This window comes from Elephas maximus, chromosome 4, assembly GCF_024166365.1.
Source record: "Elephas maximus indicus isolate mEleMax1 chromosome 4, mEleMax1 primary haplotype, whole genome shotgun sequence".
In the NCBI taxonomy this organism is placed as follows: Eukaryota; Metazoa; Chordata; class Mammalia; order Proboscidea; family Elephantidae; genus Elephas; species Elephas maximus.
This window is the reverse complement of record NC_064822.1, coordinates 148,669,555-148,692,818: the sequence shown is the minus strand read 5'-3', so window position 1 is coordinate 148,692,818 and position 23,264 is coordinate 148,669,555. Positions and strand designations below refer to the sequence as shown.

The 23,264-nt window shown below is 37.6% G+C and overlaps 1 long non-coding RNA gene across 4 annotated transcripts in view; it reads left to right on the top strand.

Moving 5' to 3' along the window:
- Positions 1-23,264, top strand: part of LOC126075847 (uncharacterized) — a 399,778-nt gene that overhangs the window by 357,507 nt on the left and 19,007 nt on the right. For all 4 annotated transcript variants that reach the window (XR_007517300.1, XR_007517299.1, XR_007517297.1 and 1 more), the window contains one exon: positions 3,985-4,169. This is a non-coding gene — a long non-coding RNA (uncharacterized LOC126075847). The remainder of the gene's footprint in view (positions 1-3,984; positions 4,170-23,264) is intronic.

The window sequence follows — 23,264 nt, the reverse complement described above, 5'->3', positions numbered from 1 at the left end:
CGAAGAGGAAATAACCAAATCAATACCATTCACAGTAGCCCCCAAGAAGATAAGATACTTAGGAATAAATCTTACCAAGGATGTAAAAGACCTATGCAAAGAAAACTACAAAGCTCTACTACAAGAAATTCAAAAGGACATACTTAAGTGGAAAAACATACCCTGCTCATGGATAGGAAGACTTAACATAGTAAAAATGTCTATTCTACCAAAAGCCATCTATACATTTAACGCACTTCCGATCCAAATTCCAATGTCATATTTTAAGGGGATAGAGAAACAAATCACCAATTTCATATGGAAGGGAAAGAAGCCCCGGATAAGCAAAGCACTACTGAAAAAGAAGAAGAAAGTGGGAGGCCTCACCTTACCCGACTTCAGAACCTATTATACAGCCACAGTAGTCAAAACAGCCTGGTATTGGTACAACAACAGACACATAGACCAATGGAACAGAATTGAGAACCCAGACATAGATCCATCCACGTATGAGCAGCTGATATTTGACAAAGGACCAGTGTCAATTAACTGGGGAAAAGATAGCCTTTTTAACAAATGGTGCTGGCATAACTGGATATCCATTTGCAAAAAAATGAAACAGGACCCATACCTCACACCATGCAAAGACCTAAACATAAAGACTAAAACGATAAAGATCATGGAAGAAAAAATTGGGACAACCCTAGGAGCCCTAATACAAGGTATAAACAGAATACAAAACATTACCAAAAATGATGAAGAGAAACCTGATAACTGGGAGCTCCTAAAAATCAAACACCTATGCTCATCTAAAGACTTCTCCAAAAGAGTAAAAAGACCTCCTACAGACTGGGAAAGAATTTTCAGCTATGACATCTCCGACCAGCGCCTGATCTCTAAAATCTACATGATTCTGTCAAAACTCAACCACAAAAAGACAAACAACCCAATCAAGAAGTGGGCAAAGGATATGAACACACATTTCACTAAAGAAGATATTCAGGCAGCCAACAGATACATGAGAAAATGCTCTCGATCATTAGCCATTAGAGAAATGCAAATTAAAACTACAATGAGATTCCATCTCATACCAGCAAGGCTGGCATTAATCCAAAAAACACAAAATAATAAATGTTGGAGAGGCTGTGGAGAGATTGGAACTCTCATACACTGCTGGTGGGAATGTAAAATGGTACAACCACTTTGGAAATCTATCTGGCGTTATCTTAAACAGTTAGAAATAGAACTACCATACAACCCAGAAATCCCACTCCTAGGAATATACCCTAGAGATACAAGAGCCTTCATACAAACAGATACATGCACACCCATGTTTATTGCAGCTCTGTTTACAATAGCAAAAAGTTGGAAGCAACCAAGGTGTCCATCAACGGATGAATGGGTAAATAAATTGTGGTATATCCACACAATGGAATACTATGCATCGATAAAGAACAGTGACGAATCTCTGAAACATTTCATAACATGGAGGAACCTGGAAGGCATTATGCTAAGCGAAATGAGTCAGAGGCAAAAGGACAAATATTGTATAAGACCACTATTATAAGATCTTGAGTAATAGTAAACCTGAGAAGAACACATACTTTTGTGGTTACGAGGGGGGGAGGGAGGGAGGGTGGGAGAAGGTTTTTTATTGATTAATCAGTAGATAAGAACTGCTTTAGGTGAAGGGAAAGACAACACTCAATACATGGAAGGTCAGCTCAATTGGACTGGACCAAAAGCAAAGAAGTTTCCGGGATAAAATGAATGCTTCAGAGGTCAGCGGAGCAAGCACGGGGGTCTGGGGAACATGGTTTGCGGGGACTTCTAAGTCAATTGGCAAAATAATTCTATTATGAAATCATTCTGCATCCCACTTTGAAATGTGGCGTCTGGGGTCTTAAATGCTAACAAGCGGCCATCTAAGATGCATCAATTGCTCTCAACCCACCTGGAGCAAAGGAAAATGAAGAACACCAAGGCCACACGACAACTAAGAGCCCAAGAGACAGAAAGGGCCACATGAACCAGAGACCTACATCATCCTGAGACCAGAAGAACTAGTTGGTGCCTGGCCACAATCGATGACTGCCCTGACAGGGAGCACAGCAGAGGACCCCTAAGGGAGCAGGAGATCAGTGGGATACAGACCCCAAATTCTCATAAAAAGACCAAACTTAATGGTCTGACTGAGACTGGAGGAATTCCGGCGGCCATGCTCCCCAGACCTTCAGTTGACATAGGACAGGAACCATCCCCGAAGACAACTCATCAGAAATGAAAGGGACTGGTCAGCAGGTGGGAGAGAGACGCTGATGAAGAGTGAGCTAATTATATCAGGTGGACACTTGAGATTGTGTTGGCAACTCTTGTCTGGAGGGGGGATGGGAGGATAGAGAGAGAGGGAAGCAGGCAAAATTGTCAAGAAAGGAGAGACTGAAAGGGCTGACTCAAGAGGGGGAGAGCAAGTGGGAGTAGGGAGTGAGATGTATGTAAACTTATATGTGACAGACTGATTGGATTTGTAAACGTTCACTTGAAGCTTAATAAAAGTTATTAAAAAAAAAAATTAGAGCTAGAAAGTAGAAAGGATCTTTAAAATCAACTGGTATAATTCACTTATTTTTTCAGATGAAGCAGCTGAGGCCCAGAGAGGAAAAAAAAAATAAAATAAAATAAAAAAAACATTTGGTAGGGATGTCAAACATCTAATATCTAGTAGGAGAATTTCTGATAATTGGAATTTTAATTTAAATTAGTTTGCTTCTGAATAAATGAATAGATAAACAAAATGTGGTATACACATACAAGGGAATAGAAACATAAAGGAAAGGAAGTCAAACATAAAGGAAAGGAAGTCAAACATAAAGGAAAAGGAAGTCTTGATACAGTCTACAACATGGAAACACCTTGAAGTATTACGCTGAATTAAATAAGTCAGTTACAAATATTGTATGATTCCATTTATATGAAATATCTAGAATAGGCAAAGATACAGAGACCCAAGTTTATTAATGGTTCCTGGGGTCAGGCAGAAGGGAGGAGACAAGGAGGTCTCATTGCTTAGGCAATGCTGAGCTTCTGCTAAGGGTGATGGTATAATTTGGGAATGGACAAAGGTAATGGTTGAATAACATGATGAATTATATTATACATGTGAAAATATTAAAATGTCAAATGTTTTATTGCATATATAATTGCCACAATAAAAAAAAAAAAAAAACTGCCCATACTACCTTTTTCTAGTTTCACACTTCCTGTGATGGGCAGAAGATAGCCCTTAAGACTTCCTGAACTTCTGTTAAGTTGTAGTTGTTGTTAGGTGCCATGGAGACGGTTCCCACTCATAGTGACCCTATGTCTAACAGAAGGAAACACTGCCTGGTCAGACAACATTCACACATTCATTGCTTTATTTGTGCCCATTTTTGTATCACTGTGTCAATCCATTTCCTTGATGGTCTTTCTATGTTTTACTGACCCTCTACTTTTACTACTTAGCATGATGTCCTTCTCCAGAGACTGATCCCTCCTGATAATATGTCCAAACTATGTGAGTCAAAGTCTTACCGTTGTCACTTCTAATGAGCATTCTGGCTGTACTTCTTCCGAGACAGATTTGTTCGTTCTTTTGGCAATCCATGGTATATTCAATATTCTTCTCCAACACCATTATTCAAAGCCATCAATTCTTCTTCAGTCTTCCTTAGTCATTACCCAGCTTTTGCATGCATATGAGGCAACTGAAAATACCATCGCTTGGGTCAGGCGCACCTTAGTCCTCAAAGTGATATCTTTGCTTTTTAACTCTTTAAAGAGGTCTTTAGCAGATTTGCCCAATGTAACACTATGTTTTATTTCTTGGCTGCTGCTTCCTTGGGTGTTAATTGTGAATTCAAGTAAAATAAAATCCTTGGCAACTGCAAACTTTTCTCCATTTATCTTGATCTTATTTATTGGTCCAGTTGTGAGGATTTTTGTTTTCTTTATGTTGAGGTGCAGTCCATACTGAAGGTTGTGGCCTTTGATCTTCACCAGCAAGTGCTTCAAGTCCTCTTCACACTCAGCAAGCAAGGTTGTGTCATCTGCATCACGGAGGTTGCTAATGAGTCCTCTACCAATCGTGATGCCATGTTCTTCTTCATACAGTCCAGCTTCTCAGATTATTTGCTCAGCATACAGATTGAGTAAGTATGGTGAAAGAATACAACCCTGACATACATCTTTCCTGATTTTAAACCAAGAAGTATCCTCTTGTTCTGTTTAAACGACTGCATCTTTGCCCATGTACAGTTCCCTCATGAGCACAATTAAGTGTTCTGGAAATCCCATTCTTCACAATGTTATACATAATTTGTTATGATCCACAGAGTTGAATGCCTTTGCATAGTCAATAAAACATAAGTAAACATCTTTCAGAAACACTGGTGGTGTAGTGGTTAAGTGCCACGGCTGCTAACCAAGAGGTCAGCAGTTCGAATCCACCAGGTGCTCCTTGGAAACTCTATGGGGCAGGTCTACTCTGTCCTATAGGGTCTCTATGAGTCAGAATCGACTCGATGGCACTGGGTTTGGTTTGGAAACATCTGCTTTCAGCCAAGATCCATCTGACATCAGCAATGATATCCCTCCTTCCATGTCATCTTCTGAATGTGGCTTGAATTTCTGGAAGTTCTTTGTCGATGTACTGCTGTAACCATTTTTTAATTATGCTCAGCAAAATCTGACATGCATGTGATATTAATGATATTGTCCAATAATTTCTAGGCATAGGTAAGTGAGCACTTCCAGGGCTGCATCCATTTGTTGACACACCTCAACTGGTATTCCATCAATTCCTGGAGGCTTGTTTCTCACCAGTGCCTTTAGTGCAGCTTGGACTTTTTCCTTCACTACCATCAGTTCTTGATCACCTGCTACCTCTTGAAATGGCTGAGCGTCAGTTGATTCTTTTTTATAGTGATTGTGTATTACTTCCATCTTCTGTTGATGCTTCCTGTGTCAATCAATACTGCCCATAGGATCCTTCAAAATTGCAACTTGAGGCTTGAATTTTTCTTTTTTTTTTTTCAGGTTTTCAGCTTGAGAAATACCAAGCATGTTCTTCCCTTTTGGTTTTCTAACTACAGGCCTTCATACATTTTGTTATAATATTTTATTTTGTCTAACCAAGCTGCTCTTTAAAATCCTCTGTTCAGCTCTTTTACTTCATCATTTCTTCCATTCACTTTAGCTATTCTTTGTTCAAGAGCAAGTTTCAGTATCTTCTGACATCCATTTGTGGCCTTTTGCTTCTTTTCTGTCTTTTCAATGACCTTTTGCTTTCTTCACATATGATGTCCTCGATGTCATTGCACAACTCATGTGGTCTTCAGTGGTTAGTATTCAACGTGTCAAATAAATTCTTGAAATGGTCTCTAAGCTCAGGTGAGATATACTCAAGGTAATATTTTGGCTCTTGCAGAGCTCTTTTAATTTTCTTCAGCTTCAACTTGAACTTGCTTATGAGCAATTGACAGTCTGTTCCCCAGTCAGCCCCAGCCATGTTCTGACAGGTGATATTGACTTTTTCCATCATCTCTTTCCACAGATGTAGTCGATTTGATTCTTGTGTATGCCATCTGGTGGAGTTCATGTGTATAGTCCCCATTTATGTTATTGAAAAAACGATATTTACAATGAATAAGTGCTTGATCCTGCAAAATTCTGTCACATAATCTGCAGAGTTGTTTCTAACACCAGGGCCATATTTTCCAACTACGGAGATCCTTCTTTATTTCCAGCTTTACCATTCTCATCACTGGTAATTATAAATGTATCTTCATTGCATGTTTGATCAGTTTCAGGCTGAAGAACCTGGAAAAAATCTTCAATTTCTTCTTCTTCATCTTTAGCAATAGTGGTCGGTGCATAAATTTGAATAAAAGTCACATTAACTGGTCTTCCTTGTAAGCATATGGATATTGTCCTATCACTGACAATGTTATACTTTGGGATAGATCTTAAAATGTTCTTTTTAATGATAAATGTAATGCCATTCCTCTTCAATTTGTCATTCATGGTATAGTAGACCCCCTCTGGTATATAAAAAAAAAAAAATTTTTTTTTTTTTACATCCTAAATAATACCTGGAAATATGAATACAATGGATTTACTTTTGTGATTAGGTTATGTTAGGTGGCACAGTTAACCTTAAGATAGGGAGATTTTCCAAGTGGACCAGAACTAATTGCATGAGCTCTTTAAATGCAGAGAGTTATGCTTTGTTTTGTTTTGTTTCTGGCTGTTTACAAAAGATGAAGTCAGAAATTTGAGACACAAGAAGGATTTGGTATGAGGGAGGTTCTCCATTGCTAGCTTTGAAGATGGACAGGACCACGTGGCATGGAATGTAGTAATCCTCCAGGAGATGACAGCAGAAAGGAAACAGGGACCTCAGTCCTGTTACAACTCTAAGGAAATTAATCCTGCTATAACAATGTGACCTTAAAAGTTGACCTCAAGCTTCAGAGGAGAATGCAACCTGGCTGACACCTTGATCTCAGTCCAGTGAGATCCTGAACAGAGTACCCAGCCACACCAGCCACACTTCAGATCTATAGAACTATGAGCTAATTAACAGGTGTTGTTTAAAGACACAAAGTACACGGTAATAGAAAGTTAATATGCTTATCCTTTTCTTTATAATTCATTCCCTATCAGTCTTTAGCATCACCATTTCAACAGAACGGGTTACCAATGACCACCATGTTGCTAAGTTTAATGAATAATATTTGCTTCCATTTTACCCAATCAGCAGTAGCATTTCACCAAGTTTACTTCATTCTTCTTCACTGAGCCTTTGAGATACACCATCCTTCTGGCTTTTCTCTTACCTCACTGGTCTCTCCTTCTCGGGCTTCCTCACATTTCCTTTAACTTGATTTCTGGGATGCCACTTCCTCCAACCATTTCTCTTATAGCTCTGGTGCTTCTTTTCCTTCTTCTTTGCTTGTTTTTTTTTAATCTTTCTGATTTTTCAAATGGAATTGTCCAAGCCATTACCTTCAGACCTCTTCTCTTTCTACTCTCACCCCTAGTCCATCACATCAGAGCTCATAGATTTAAATAAATAATGAATAAATATTTTTCCATAAAGTGTATTAACATTTGAAAAATTTCATGTGTATTTTTTTTTAATAGCTTAGAGTTTGTTTCCTCCTAGACAGGTGCCTAGTACCTAGCTGACATTCAATATTCATTGTGTGAATGAATAAATGAATGAATATCTTCTTAAAGGTAATGTCCAAACCAGCTAAATGGTTGAAAAATTTCTGTGAAGTGTTTTATAATATAATAATCAGTTCCACTAATTTATCCCCTAGCACTCCAACCTGATCCCCACCAAGCCATCCAAGCCACCCCAGCAGTCTCCCAGGAATATTGTTAAGTTTAATCAGTTCAGTACGTTTTAGGCACTACTACTCTGCTGGAGCCCTAGGTTCATCTTTAAAGTGAGTACAACAATAACTGTTTTCCAAGGTTGGGGTGTGTTTCAAATAGGTAAAGCTTAAATTCCATAAAAATCTGAGTCATGATTTATTGAATAATGAATTCTTTTTTATATAAAGCATTGTGCTTGGCAATGGAGGAGAAGAGCAAAAGGATAACACATCCAATGCAATGGTCCACATTTTGTTATCCACAATTAGACTTAGTATCTAACAAAAGAATTTCCGTACCTATTCTTCTATTTCTTATAAACTGAAAATAATCGAAGTCTTGGTCAGATCTGAATTAAATATTTTTGACCAGAATACCTGACCTAGGTGATGTTGTGTACTTCATTTTGTATCACAATAGGCAGTTCATGATTCCTGGCTTATTACCATCAATGATGCTAAAACTTAATACTCGGTAAATATGTTGTCAGCCAAATTTCCCCATTATTCTCAGCTAAATAAGCAATGGTTAGAGAAAAGTGAAAAGGTTTTCTCACCCTAAAAATTTCTGAGTCTTAACTGATTGAACAATTATCACAAATTGCTCTCTATTCACTGCTGAGCCACAACAAGAGAAAGAAAAAATTATGATTCTCTCAGGTGTAATCACTGTGCAAATGACTACTTACAATCATTTAAAATACTTTGGGAATATTAAAAGTTTTACAATTGAGTTTTTGATAAAACAACTTATTAGATGAAATAGAATCATAATATTATATTAAAGAAACACTTAAAATGTTGAAACTTCTATTTGCAAAGGCAATATTTTTTCACCTTATGTTTTTATTCTGCATATAATTTACAACATGTCGTTTTTTTCCCTTAAATCAGTTTCCTGTCGTTAACATAATGCATATATTTTTCTTTATTTTTAATATATATCTTGTACTTGAAGCAAGAAAATATCCTTAATTTTCTTCCTTTCTCTTACTCAATATTTTATAAATATAATAATACCTGAAAATGGAAATCAAATGAAAAAGATTATCTAGTGGATTAATAACCTTGAATGAGATAAATGGGATTTTTTTTCAATATTAATCACTATATGGCTAATAACAAGCATAAATAAAATGTCTCAAATAAGCAAAATGCAATAGTAATTATGTCACCCAATATGAACCTACACTTGAAAGATCTTATTTCCAGTTTTCATCTTAATAAAACATTGATAAAGAAATCAGGAATTTAGAGAATACTTATAGACAATTCACACATCCCTCTTGCCCTGGGGGCGTAGTGGTTAAGTGCTACAGCTGCTAACCAAGAGGTCGGCAGTTCAAATCCACCAGGTACTCCTTGGAAACTCTATGGGGCAGTTCTACTCTGTCCTATAGGGTTGCCATAAGTCGGAATTGACTCAACCGCAGTGGGCTTGGGCTATAGACAGATAATCCTTGGATTAGTAAAGATTCAATGAGTATTTAGTTTTACATATTCATGACTGACTACCAACTGATTTTATAAAAATTCACAAAGAGAACAAATATTTTTCCCATACAGACACAAAATAATCTTAGCCATGTTTGCTATGATTGCTGGACAATTATTAGATCGAATATATAATATTGAGTTTGTAATTAACCTTAGCATGAAGTTTTACTAAAGGAATAATACATCCGTTATTAATTTTGATGTGTCTGAACGTCTTTTTCTTCCATGTCCTCATACTGCTCCCACATCCTAGGTATCCAAATAGTAAACAAATACAAGGCAAACTGTTTTTCTTACAAGTAAAATAATCACAAGATTTGAGATACTATTTCCCCACTAAATTAACAACTTTAACTACAAACTGTTCGTATTGCTAGTGGCATCATAAATTATGTACATGAATATGGCTATAGATTTTAAAAAAGATAGCTAGTTCTTATGTTTTTTTTTTTTCAATTATTTCAATCATGAAAATAAAGTTCTGCTTAAGGAGGATATTGATGGCAAACCAGAGGGGAAAAAAGAAAAAAATGGAAACCCTGGTGGCGTAGTGGTTAAGCAGTGACATGTAAATAGCACACAAATGGAAATTAATTAAATTTCTAACATTAGGTAAATGACCAGCTCATTTTTTTGTTATCCCAGGACAATAAAGTGCTTTAAAATGAATAATTTTGAAGGCTTTGTAATCACATGAAATAGTTAATATTAATAATTGATAAGGATTATTACAAATTAATATGTATTTTTTAATTAAAATGGCATATCTACCATGGTTAAATTTATGTAAATTGTATATGCAGTTGATGCAGAGAAAAGTATAATACGTAAAGTGAAGCAGTTATAAAAGTAAAAAAAATTTTTTTTGATTTTTTTTCCAAAAAATACAGTTAAAAGGAAAAAAGAAAACAGTTTCCCAAGGCGATGCTCATTTACTTCTTTGATAGTCAAAGAATCACCTTCACATAAAATAATCTTGTGTCGTCTACAGTTGCAGTAGTTGTACAGAAAGAAAATTAGCACAGTTGTAAAAATGAATCTACAGGACATAAAATGTACCAAAATCTCTACTTGGATAACATTTTAATATTCTCCAGTATACTCATACAACTTGCAGAAAAATATAAAATTAATGAAATAAATTTCAGAAACATATTCACTGATTAATATGTAAGCTGTGATATTGCACAGTGTTACCTCCTATTCAGAGAAAGGAAGGTGATGGCATGACTATGAAATTGTGCTCCGCTTCTTTTTCTAAGAGTGGTTCCATTAGGTTCCAACATCTGATGTGTACAAATTCCACGATATATTTTTCTGTCTGTGGCAAATATATATGGAACAAACTGTTTGCCATATCAGCATTCTCCACGTGTACAAATTAACTGACATCAGTTATATTTATCATGTTGTGCAACCATTACCATTACCCATTTCCAAATTTTTCTATCACTTTAAAGAAAGCTTAGTGTCCCCTAAGCAATGAGTCTGCCATTTCCCCTCCCTCTTGAGCCCATATTTTTTTTTTTAAAATATCACATTCACAAATTTTTAATATTCATCCCAGTGAAAATGGCTATTTTTATCATAATATTTAGCATTTTTAGTCAAAATATTATAGAATTATATAGCACACTGAGAGTTTCATTCCCAAATGGAACATAGGGTTTATTTTTAGTGCACTCACTACTCCAACTACTCTGTTTTATACTTTTGATACCTAACTTTGTGTTAATAATCATAATGTCTAAACAAAAGAAAGAGGCTTGAATTAAATCCATACATTCCATTTCTTATTTTGTCACTGAATCAATAGGTGTCCCTGTTCTGGCAAATTAAAAGGATGTATGCAACTTGGAAGGAGCCCTGGTTGCACAGTGGCTAAGCTCCTGGCTGCTAAACAAAAGGACAGCTGTCCCAACCTGTCAGCCACTCCAAAGGAGAAAGATGTGGCAGTTTGCTTCCATAAAAACTATTCTTATTAGTTGCCATCGAGTCAGTTCCGACTCATAGTGATCCTGGGTACAACAGAACGACACACTGCCCGGTCCCACGCCATCCTCACAATCCTTTTTATACTTGAGCCTATTGTTTCAGCCACTGTGTCAATCCGTCTTGCTGAGGGTCTTCCTCTTTTGTGCTGACCCTCTGCTTTACCAAGCATGAAGTCCTTCTCCAAGGACTGGTTCCTTCTGATAACAAGTCCAAAGTACGTGAGATGAAGTCTTGCCATCCTTGTTTCTAATGAACATTTTAGATGTACTTTTTCCAAAACAGATTTATTTATTTTTCTGGCATTCCATGATATATTCAATATCCTTCACCATAATTTAATGGCATCAATTCTTCTTCGGTCTTCCTTATTCACTGACCAGCTTTCACATGCATATAAGGCAATTGAAAATACCATGGCTTGGGTCAGGTGCACCTTAGTCCCCAAACTGACATCTTTGCTTTTAACAATTTAAAGAGGTCTTTTGCAGCAGATTTGCCCAATGCAATACATCGTTTGATTTTTTTTTAATTGTTTTTAGATGAAGGTATGCAGAACAAAGTAGCTTCACATTAAAAAGTTAGTATCCATATTGCGACGTTGGTTACCAACCCCACGACATGTAAACACTCTCCCCTTCTCATCCTTGAGTTCCCTTTTATCAGCTTTCCTGTCCTCTCCTGCCTTCTAGTCCTTGCACCTGTGTTGATGTGTCCCCTTAGTCTAGTTTTGTTCTATGGACCTGTCTAATCTTTGGCTGAAGAGTGAGCCTCAGGAGTGACTTCATTACTGAGCTAACAGCATGTCTAGAGGCCATACTCTTGGGGTTTCTTCAGTCTCTGTCAGGCCAGTAAGTCTGATCTCATTTGTGAGTTAGAATTTTGTCCTATATTTTTCTCCAGGTCTATCTGGGACCCTTTGTTGTGATCCCTGTCAGGGCAGTCAATGGTGGTAGCTGGGTACCATCTAGTTGTGCTGGACTCAGTCTGGTGAAGACTGTGGTAGTTGTGGTCCATTCGTCCTTCAGACTAATACTTCCCGTGTGTTTTTGGTTTTCTGCATTCTCCCTTGCTCCAGATGGGGTGAGATCAGTGAAGTATCTTAGATGGTCACTCATAAGCTTTTAAGATCCCAGATGCTACTCTCCAAAGTAGAATGTAGAACATTTTCTTTATAAACTATGTTATGCCAATTGAGCTAGATGTTCCCCATGGTCCCTCACAGCCCTCAACCCAGCAATTCGGTCCCTCAGGGAGTTTGGATGTGTCTGTGGAACTTCCATGACCTTGCATTGGACAAGTTGCACTGGCTTCCCCAGTATTGTGTACTGTCTCACCCTTCACCAAAATTACCACTTACCTTTTTTTTATTTAGTGTTTTTCCATCCCCACCCCTCCCTCATAACCACCAAAGATTATTTCTTTTTGTGTATGAACCTTTTCATGAGTTTTTATAGAAGTGATCTCATGCAATATTTGTCCTTTTGTGATTGACTTATTTCACAGAGCATAATGCCCTCCAGATTCATCCATGTTGTGAGATGCTTTGTAGATTCATCATTGTCCTTTATCATTGCATAGTACTCCATTGTGTGGCTGTACCATAGTTTTTTTAACCATTCATCTTTTGATGGGTATCTGGGTTGTTTCCATGTTTTTGCTATTGTGAACAATGCTGCAGTGAGTGTGAGTGTGCATATGTCTATACGTGTGATGGCTCTTATTTCTCTAGGACATATTCCTGGAAGTGGGATTGCTGGATCACATGGTATTTCTATTTCTAGCCTTCTAAGGAAGTGCCATATCTTTTTCCAAAATGTTTGTACCATTTTGCCTCTCAACCAGCACTGCAAAAGAGTTTTGATCTCCACGCGGCCTATCCAACATTTGTTATTTTCTGTTTTTTTTTGTGTGTGTGCCAGTAATAGCGAGGTGAAATGGTATCTCATTGCAGTTTTGATTTGTGTTTCTCTAATGGCTAGTGGTCACGTGTATTTCCTCATATGTCTGTTAGCCCCCTTGAATGTATTCTTTGGTGAGGTGTCTGTTCATTTCCCTTGCCCATTTTTTTTTAATAATTTTTATTGTGCTTTAAGTGAAAGTTTACAAATCAAGTGAGTCTGTCACACAAAAACCCATATATACCTTGTTACAGACTCCCAATTACGCTCCCCCTAATGAGACAGTCTGCTCTCTCCCACCACTCTCTCTTTTCATGTCCTTTTCACAAGCTTCTAACCCCCTCCACCCTCTCATCTCCCCTCCAGGCAGGAGATGTGAACATAGTCTCAAGTGTCCACCTGATCCAAGAAGCTCACCCCTCACCAGCATCCCACTCCAACCCATTGTCCAGTCCAATCCATGTCTGAAGAGTTGGCTTCGGGAATGGTTCCTGTCCTGGGCCAACAGAAGGTCTGGGGGCCATGACCACCGGGGTCCTTCCAGTCTCAGTCAGACCATTAAGTTTGGTCTTATGAGAAATTGGGGGTCTGCATCCCACTGGTCTCCTGCTCCCTCAGGGGTTCTCTGTTGTGTTCCCTGTCACGGCAGTCATCGGTTATAGCTGGGCACCATCTAGTTCCTCTGGTCTCAGGATGATGTAGTCCCTGGTTCCTGTGGCCCCTTCTGTCTCTTGGGCTCATAATCACCTTGAGTCCTTGGTGTTCTTTATTCTCCTTTGATCCAGGTGGGTTGAGACCAATTGATGCATCTCAGATGGCTGCTTGCTAGCGTTTCAGACCCCAGACGTCACTCTTCAAAGTGGGATGCAGAATGTTTTGTTAATAGATTTTATTATGCCAATTGACTTAGATGTCCCCTGAAACCACGGTCCCCAGACCCCTGCCCCTGTTATGCTGGCCTTCGAAGCATTCAGTTTATTCAGGAAACTTCTTTGCTTTTGGTTTAGTCCAATTGTGCTGACCTCCCCTGTACTGTGTGCTGCCTTTCCCTTCACCTAAAGTAGTTCTTATCTACCATCTAATTAGTGAATACCCTTCTCCCTCTCGTAACCACAAAAGAATGTTTTCTTCTCAGTTTAAACTATTTCTCCAGTTCTCATAATAGTGGTCTTATACAATATTTGTCCTTTTGCAACTGACTAATTTCACTCAGCATAATGCCTTCCAGGTTCCTCCATGCTATGAAATGTTTCACAGATTCCTCACTGTTCTTTATTGATGCATAATATTCCATTTTGTGACTATACCATAATTTATTTCTCCTTTCATCCGTTGATGGGTACCTTGGTTGCTTCCATGTTTTTGCTATTGTAAACAGTGCTGCAATAAACATGGGTGTACATATATCTGTTTGTGTAAAGGCTCTTATTTCTCTAGGATATATTCCAAGAAGTGGGATTGCTGGATCGTATGGTAGGTCTATTTCTAGCTTTTTAAGGGAGCGCCAAATCGATTTCCAAAGTGGTTGTACCATATGACATCCCCACCAGCAGTGTAGAAGTGTTCCAATCTCTCCACAGCCTCTCCAACATTTATTATTTTGTGTTTTTTGGATTAATGCCAGCCTTGTTGGAGTGAGATGAAATTTCATTGTAGTTTTGATTTGCATTTCTCTAATAGCTAATGATAGTGAGCATTTCCTCATATATTTGTTAGCTACCTGAATGTCTACTTTAGCAAAGTGTCTATTCATAGCTTTTGCCCATTTTTTAATTGGGTTATTTGTCTTTTTGCAGTTGAGTTTTTGCAGTTATGTAGTAGAAATCAGGCAATGATCAGAAATGTCATAGCTAAAAACTTTTTCCCAGTCTGTAGGTAGTCTTTTTACTCTTTTGGTGAAGTCTTTGGATGAGCATAGTTGCTCCCAGTTATCTAGTTTTTCTTCTATGTTCTTTATAATGATTTCTGTACTGTTTATGCCATGTATTAGGGCTCCTAACGTTGTCCCTATTTTTTCTTCCATGATCTTTATTGTTTTAGATTTTATATTTAGGTCTTTGATCCATTTTGAGTTCGTTTTTGTGCATGGAGTGAGGTATGGGTCTTGTTTCATTTTTTTTTTTGCAGGTGGATATCCAGTTATGCCAGCACCATTTGTTAAAAAGACTGTCTTTTCCCCATTTAACTGTTTTGGGGCCTTTGTCAAATATCAGCTGCTTATATGTGGATGGATTTATGTCTGGATTCTCAACTCTGTTCCATTGGTCCATGTATCTGTTGCTGTACAAGTACCAGGCTGTTTTGACTACTGTGGTGGTATAATAGGTTCTAAAATCAGGTAAAGTAAGGCCTCCCACTTTGTTCTTCTTTTTCAGTAGTGCCTTATTTATCCAGGGCCCCTTTCCCTTCCATATGAAATTGGTGATTTGTTTCTCCATCTCATTGAAGAATGTCGTTGGGATTTGGATTGGAATTGCATTAAATGTATAGATCACTTTTGCTGGAATAGACATTTTTGTAACGTTAAGTCTTCCTATCCACGAGCAAGGTATGTTCTTCCACTTATGTAAGTCTCTTTTGGTTTCTTGCAGAAGTGTACTGTAGTTTTCTTTGTATAAGTCTTTTACATCTCCGGTAAGATTTATTCCTAAGTATTTTATCTTCTTGGGGGCTACTAGTAATGGTATTGATTTGGTGATATTCTCTTCGATGTTCTTTTTGTTGGTATAGAGGAATCCAACTTATTTTTGTACATTTATCTTGTATCCTGATACTCTGCTGAACTCTTCTATTAGTTTCAGTAGTTTTCTTGAGGATTCCTTAGGGTTTTCTCTGTATAAGACCATGTCACCTGCAAATAGAGATACTTTTACTTCTTCCTTGCCAATCTGGATGCCCTTTATTTCTTTATCTAGCCTAATTGCTCTGGCTAGGACTTCCAGCACAATGTTGAATAAGAGTGGTAAGAAAGGGCATCCTTGTGTGGTTCCCTGTCTCAAAGGGAATGTTTTCAGGCTCTCTCCGTTTAGGGTGATGTTGGCTCTTGGCTTTGTATAAATGCCCTTTATTATGTTGAGAAATTTTCCTTCCATCCCTATTTTGCCGAGAGTTTTTATCATAAATGAGTGTTGAACATTGTCAAATGCCTTTTCTGCATCAATTGATAAAATCATGTGTTCTTGATTACATTAATTGTTTTTCTAATGTTGAACCATCCCTGCATACCTGGTATGAATCCCACTTGGTCATGGTGAATTATTTTTTTGATATGCTGTTGAATTCTGTTGGCTAGAATTTTGTTGAGGATTTTTGCATCTACATTCATGAGGGATATAAAAAACAAAAAAATTTTTTTTTTTTTTTTTGTCTGTAATTTTCTTTTCTTGTGGTGTCTTTACCTGGTTTTGGTATTAGGGATATGGTGGCTTCATAGAATGAATTTGGTAGTATTCCATCCTTTTCTATGCTCTGAAATACCTTTAGTAGTAGTGGTGTTAACTCTTCTCTGAAAGTTGGGTAGAACTCTGCAGTGAAGCCATCCGGACCAGGGGCTTTTTTTGTTGGGAGTTTTTCGATTACCTTTTCAATCTCTTCTTTTGTTATGGGTCTATTTAGTTGTTCTACATCTGTTTGTGCTATTTTAGGTAGGTAGGGTGTATCTAGGAATTCATCCATTTCTTCTAGGTTTTCAAATTTGAGTATAGTTTTTCATAGTAATCTGACATGATTCTTTCAATTTCAGTTGGGTCTGTTGTAATATCACCCATCTCATTTCTTATTTGGGTTATTTGCTTCCTCTCCTGTTTTTCTTTTGACAGTTTGGCCAATGGTTTATCAATTTTGTTGAGTTTTTCAAAAAAACAGCTTTTGGTCTTGTTAATTCTTTCAGTTGTTTTTCTGTTTTCTATTTCATTTAGTTCAGCTCTAATTTTTATTATTTGTTTTCTTCTGGTGCCTGTGGGTTTCTTTTGTTGCTCTCTTTCTAATTGTTCAAGTTGTAGGGATAGTTCTTTGATTTTGGCCCTTTCTTCTTTTTGGATGTGTGCATTTATTGATATAAATTGGTCTGTGAGCACTGCTTTTGCTGTGTCCCAAAAGTTCTGGTAGGAAGTGTTTTCATTCTCATTGGATTCTAAGAATTTCTTTATTCCATCCTTAATGTCTTCTATAATCCAGTCTTTTTTGAGCAGGGTATTGTTCAGTTTCCAAATATTTGATTTCTTTTCCCTGCTTTTTCTGTTATTGATTTCCACTTTTATGGCCTTATGGTCAGAGAAGATGCTTAATAATATTTCAATGTTTTGGATTTTGCTAAGGCTTGCTTTATGACCTAATATGTGGCCTATTCTAGAGAATGTTCCATGTGCACTAGAAAAGAAAGTAGAGTTGGTTGCTGTTGGATGGAGTCTTCTGTATATGTCTATGAGGTCAAGTTGGTTGATTGTGGCATTTAGATCTTCTGTGTCTTTATTGAGCTTCTTTCTGGATGTCCTGTCCTTCACTGAATGTGGTGTGTTGAAGTCTCCTACTGTAACTGTGGAGCTGTCTATCTCAATTTTCAATGCTGATAGAGTTTGTTTTATGTATCTTGCAGCCTTGTCATTGAGTGCATCAATATTTAATATGGTTATATCTTCTTGGTGTTTTGTCCCTTTAATCATTGTATAGTGTCCTTCCTTATCCTTTCTGATGGATTTAACTTTAAAGTCTATTTTGTCAGAAATTAATATCGCCACTCCTGTTCTTTTTTGATTGTTGTCTGCTTGATATATTTTTTTCCATCCTTTGAGTTTTAGTTTGTTTGTGTCTCTAAGTCTAAGGTGTGTCTCTTGTAGGCAGCATATAGATGGATCTTGGTTTTTAATCCATTCTGCCACTCTCTGTCTCTTTATTGGTGTATTTAGTCCATTTACATTCAGTGTAATTATGGATAGGTATGAATTTAGTGCTATCATTTTCATGTCTTTTTTTGTGTGTTGACAGCTCCTTTTTCCCGCTTGATTGTATGTGCTGAGTAGATTTTCTTTATATACTGTCTTTTCCTCATATTTGTTGTCGATTTTGTTTCTGCTGAGTCTGTATTTTTCCATTGTACTTTATTTTGATGAGTAGGATAGTTTGTCTCCTTTGTGGTTACCTTATTATTTACCCTTATTTTTCTAAATTTATAACTTTTATTTCTTAGTATCGCCGTATCTTCCTCTCCATATGGAAGGTGTATGATTACATTTCTTAGTCCCTCTTTATTATTTTAATGTTGTCTTCTTTTATATAATAACATCACCATTACCCTGTGTTGGGCTTTTTTTTTTTTTTTTGGATTTCCCTGTCTGGGTTGACATCTGGTTGCTCTGCCCAGTGTTCTAGTCTTGGGTCGATACCTGATATTATTGATTTTCTAACCAAAGAACTCCCTTTAGTATTTCTTGTAGTTTTGGTTTGGTTTTTATGAATTCCCTCAACTTGTGTTTATCTGGAAATGTCTAAATTTCACCTTCACATTTAAGAGAGAGTTTCGATGGATATATGATTCTTGGTTGGCAATTTTTTTCCTTCAATTTTTTAAATATGTCATCCCATTGCCTTCTTGCTTGCATGGTTTCTGCTGATTAGTCCGAGCTTATTCTTATTGGATCTCTCTTGTAGGTGACTTTTCTTTTATCCCTCGCTGCTCTTATAATTGTTTACTTATCTTTGGTTTTGGCAAGCTTGATTGTAATATGTCTTGGTGACATTCTTTTAAGATCTATCCTATGTGGAGTTCGATGAGCATCTTGGGTAGATATCTTCTCATCTTTCACAATATCAGGGAAGTTTTCTGCCAACAAATCCTAAACAATTTTCTCTGTATTTTCTGTTATCCCTCCTTGTTCTGGTACTCCAATCAATTGTAGGTTATTTCTCTTGATAGAGTTCCACATGATTCTTAAGATTTCTTCATTTTTTAAAATTCTTTTATCTGATTTTTCTTCTAATATATTCGTGCCAAGTGATTTATCTTCAAGTTCAGAAATTCTAGCTTCTACTTGTCAATTCTGCTCCTCTGACTTTCTATTGAGTTGTCTACTTCTGTAATTTTATTGTTAATCTTCTGAATTTCTGATTGTTGTCTGTCTATGGATTTTTCCAGCTTATTAAACTTTTCATTAGCTTCCTAAATAATCTTTTTAATTTCTTCAATTGCTTTATCTGTGTGTTCCTTGGCTTGTTCTGCATATTGCCTCATTTCCTTCCTGATGTCTATAAGGGTTCTGTATATTAATCTTTCATATTCTGCAGCTGATAATTCCAGGAATGCATTTTCATCTAGAAGATCCCTGGATTCTTTGTTTTGAGAGCCTGTTGATGTGATCATGGCCTGTTTCTTTATGTGACTTGATATTGGCTGTTGTCTCTGAGCCATCTATAAGTTATTGTATTAGTTTATGCTTGCTTACTGTGTTGTAGCTGCTTGCCTTGTTTTGTTTTGGTATAACCCTATGGGTTGCTTGAGTGAGCTAGCTTGATTATTTTCACCTTTGGAGCTCTGGTGTCCTGTCCCCAGCTGGCTAGAGCTGTTATCAGGTATATCAGTCTAGGAGTCCATTCACTTGTCTTGTATGAATTCAGCTCAGGTTTCCAGGTAGCTGATATCAAGTGTGTGGTACAGGCTCTGTCCTACAGTCTTAGAGGCACAGGGGTGACTGGCGTATATACCTGTATCTGATTGTAGCAGGGGGCCACGCTCTGAACAAGGCAGGGGGCTGAGAACCGACCCCCAAGTGTCTCTGAGGAAAATACGTCTCTGTTCCCTAGAGCATGCTTGCGGTTGGGCTCTGCAGAGGGACCATGGGCACCCAAAGATTTTGTTGTAAGGACTGGGAGGTACCAGTTATCCCTAGGCCCCTGTCACAGGTGGCTGGGTGACCCAAGTGGAGCCACCAGTCCTTAGGTCCCTGTTGTGGGCAGGTGAAGACCTTGTTTAATAGGCAAAGCAACGTCAAACATCAAACACCCACCTCTCCACCACACCGCTGAAATGGTTGGAGTTTATCAACAAGGGCCTGTTCTCCCAAAATAGGCCCACACAGGTCCATGCAGAAGGGAAAGGTGCTCAAGGTCCACGGACAGTTTATGCTTGGACAGGAGCCGCTTCTGTCCTGAGCTCCCCCAGTTAATGGAGCTAGCAAATTATCTTTTCTCCCCAGTTGCAAATTTTTTCCTTCCCCAAGGCTGGGAGGACTGCTCCAGGTACTCACCAGGGTCTATCTCAGGCCTAGAGATTCAGCAGCTGAAGCTGGCTTGGGGGTGGGGGGGGCGGTAAAATACACGCAAGTACTTAGCTTTTGCTGAAAGCGTCCTTCTGCTTAGGTTCCGGAGGTGTGAGTGGGCTGTGTGGCTGGCTGCTTCTCCCTGAGGAAACCGCGGCGGAAGGCTAGTACCAGCCCGCTGCCGCCACTGCGGCTCCAGGAATGGTGCCTGAGGGCTCCCCGCAATTCAGGTCCGGCAACTCCTTTCCGCTTCTGAACTGTCTCTTCCTTCCCCTGCTCCTCAGTTTGTTGTCTAAGCTTGCCTTTGATGCTCTGGGCTCCCAGCCTGTCACAAATATACTCGTTTCACTTGTTTTTTCAGGTCTTTGTTGTAAAGAGGGCTCGACAGAAGCATCTGTCTATTCCGCCATCTTGGATCCGCCTCCTTTGCCCATTTTTTAATTGCATTATTTGTCATTTTGTTGTAGAGGTGTTGGAATTTCCTACAGATTTTAGAGATTAGACATTTGTTGGGCTTGTCAGAACCAAAAATTTTTTCCCTAATCTGTAGGTCCTCTATTTACTCTTTTGGTAAAGTCTTTTGAGGAGCATAAGTGTTTAATTTTTTGGAGATCCCAGTTATCTAATTTCTCTTCTGGAGTTTATGTTTTGTTAGTTATGATTTGTATCCTGCTAATGCTGTGTCTTTTTTTTTTTTTTTTTAATGCTGTGTCTTAGGGCCTTTAGCACTGATCCTTTTTTTTTTCCTATGGTCTTTATAAATTTTGGTTTTATATTTAGGTCTTTGATCCATTTCATAGTTTTTGTGTACGATGTGAGGTACGGCTTCTGTTTCTTTTTTTTTGCAGATGGACATCCAGTTTTGCCTGCATCATTTGTTAAAGAGTCTGTCTTTTCCCCATTGATGGACTTTGGGGACTTGTTGAATATCAAGTGACTGTATGTTGATAGATTTACATCTTGGTTCTCAATTCTGTTCCATTGGTCAATGTATCTCCTGCTGTTTTGACTACCATAGCTGTATACTAGGTTCTGAGGTCACATAGTGCGAGTCCTCCTACTTTGCTCTTCTTCAATAGAGGTTTATTTATCCAGGGTCTCTTCTCTTTCCATATAAAGTTAATGATTAGTTTTTCCATCTCTTTAAAGGATGGGATTGCACTGTACTTGTAGATTGCTTTGGGTAGAATTGTCATTTTCACAATGTTGAGTCTACCTATCCATGAGCGTGGTATGTTTTTCCATTTATGTAGATCTCTTTTGGTTTCTTGCAGCAGTGTTTTGTAGTTTTCTTATTACAGGTCTTTTACTTTCCTGGTTTAATTTACTCCTAAGTATTTTTTTTTTTTTAGGGGCTATTATAAACGGTATTGTTTTCTTGATTTTCTTTTTGTCATTCTCTTTATTGATGTATAGGAATCCAAATGATTTTTGTATGTTTATCTTGTATGCTGCTATTCTGCTGAATCTTTCTATTAGTTCTGGTAGTTTTCTCATGGAATCTTTTGGGTGTTCTACGTATAGTATTATGTCATCCACAGATAGAGACTGTTTTACTTCTTCATTACCAATTTGGATGCCTTTTATTTCTTTTCCTTGCCTTATTGATCTAGCTAGGACTTCCAGCACAGTGTTGAATAAGAGTGGTGATAAAAGGCATTCTTGTCTTGTTCCTTTCTCAAGGGGAATGTTTTCAGCCTCCCTCCATTAAGAAGGATGTTGGCTGTTGGTTTTGTATAGATGCCCTTTATTATGTTGAGGAATTTCCCTTCTATACCTATTTTATTGAGAGTTTTTATCAGGAATGGGTGTTGGACTTTGTCAAATGCCTTTCTGCACCGATTGAGATAATCATGTGATTCTTTAATTTATTTAAGTGGTGGATTACGTTGATCGGTTTTCTAAGGTTGAACCATCCTTGCATACCTGATATGAACCCTACATGGTTGTGGAATATTATCTTTTTGATATTATGCTGAATTCTATTGGCTAGAATTTTTTTTAAGAAGTTTTGCACATATATTCATGAGAAATATTGGTCCGTTATTTTCATTTGTTGTGGTGTCTTTGCCTGGTTTTGGTATTAGGTTATGCTGGCTTCATAGAATGAACTCGGAACTATCCCTTCCTTTTCTATGCTCTGAAATAATTTGAGTAGTGCTGCTGTAAGCTCTTTTCTGAATGTTTAGTAGAATTCTTGTGAAGCCATCTAGAACAGGGCTTTTTCCTTGTTGGGATTTTTTTTATTACCTGTTCAATCTCTTCTCATGATATCGATCTGTTCACATTTTCAACATCAGTTTGTGTTAGTTGGAGTAGGTAGCATTTTTCTAGAAATTTGTCCATTTGTTCTAGGTTTTCAATTTTTTTGGAGTACAGTTTTTCATGATATTCAATTACTTGTTTTTTGTTTTTTTTTTACTTCAGTTGGGCCCATCGTAATGTCCCACATTTCATTTCTTATTTGGGTTATTTGCGTCCTCTCCTGTTTTTCTTTTGTCGACTTGGCCAGTGGTTTGTTGATTTTGTTTATCCTTTCAAAGAACCAACTTTTGGTTTTGTTGATTTTTTCTATTCTCTATTTCATTTATTTCTGCTCTGATCTTTATTATTCCTTCTGGAGGTACAGGCTTCTTTTGCTTTTCTCTTTCTATTAGTTCGAGTTGTGTAGCTAATGTTTTGAATTTGCCCCTATCTTTTTTGATGTATGCGTATATTGTTATAAACTGACCTCTGACCCCTGTCTTTGCTGTATTCCAAAGGTTTTTGTATGATGTGTTTTCATTCTTGTTTGATTCTGGGAATTTTTTGATTCCACCTTTGATTTCTCCTATTACCCAGTGGTTTTTAAGCAGGATGTTATTTAGTTTCCATGTATTTGATTTTTTTTTTCCTTGTTCTTCCTGTTTAAATTTCTGCTTTGATGGTGTTGTGGTCAGAGAAGATACATAGTATTATCTAAGTGTTTTGGATTTTGTTGAGGGTTGCTTTGTGGCCTAAGATGTGGTCTGTTCTGGAGAACGTTCCATGTGCACTGGAAAAGAATCTGTACTTTGTAGCTGTTGAATGGGGGTTCTATATATGTCTAAGAGGTCAAATTGGCTGACTGTGGCATTTAGACCTTCTGTATCTTTGTTGAGTTTCTTTCTAGATGTTCTGTCGTTTACCAAGAGCAGTGTATTAAAGTTTCCTACTATTATTGTGCAACTGTCAATTTCTGT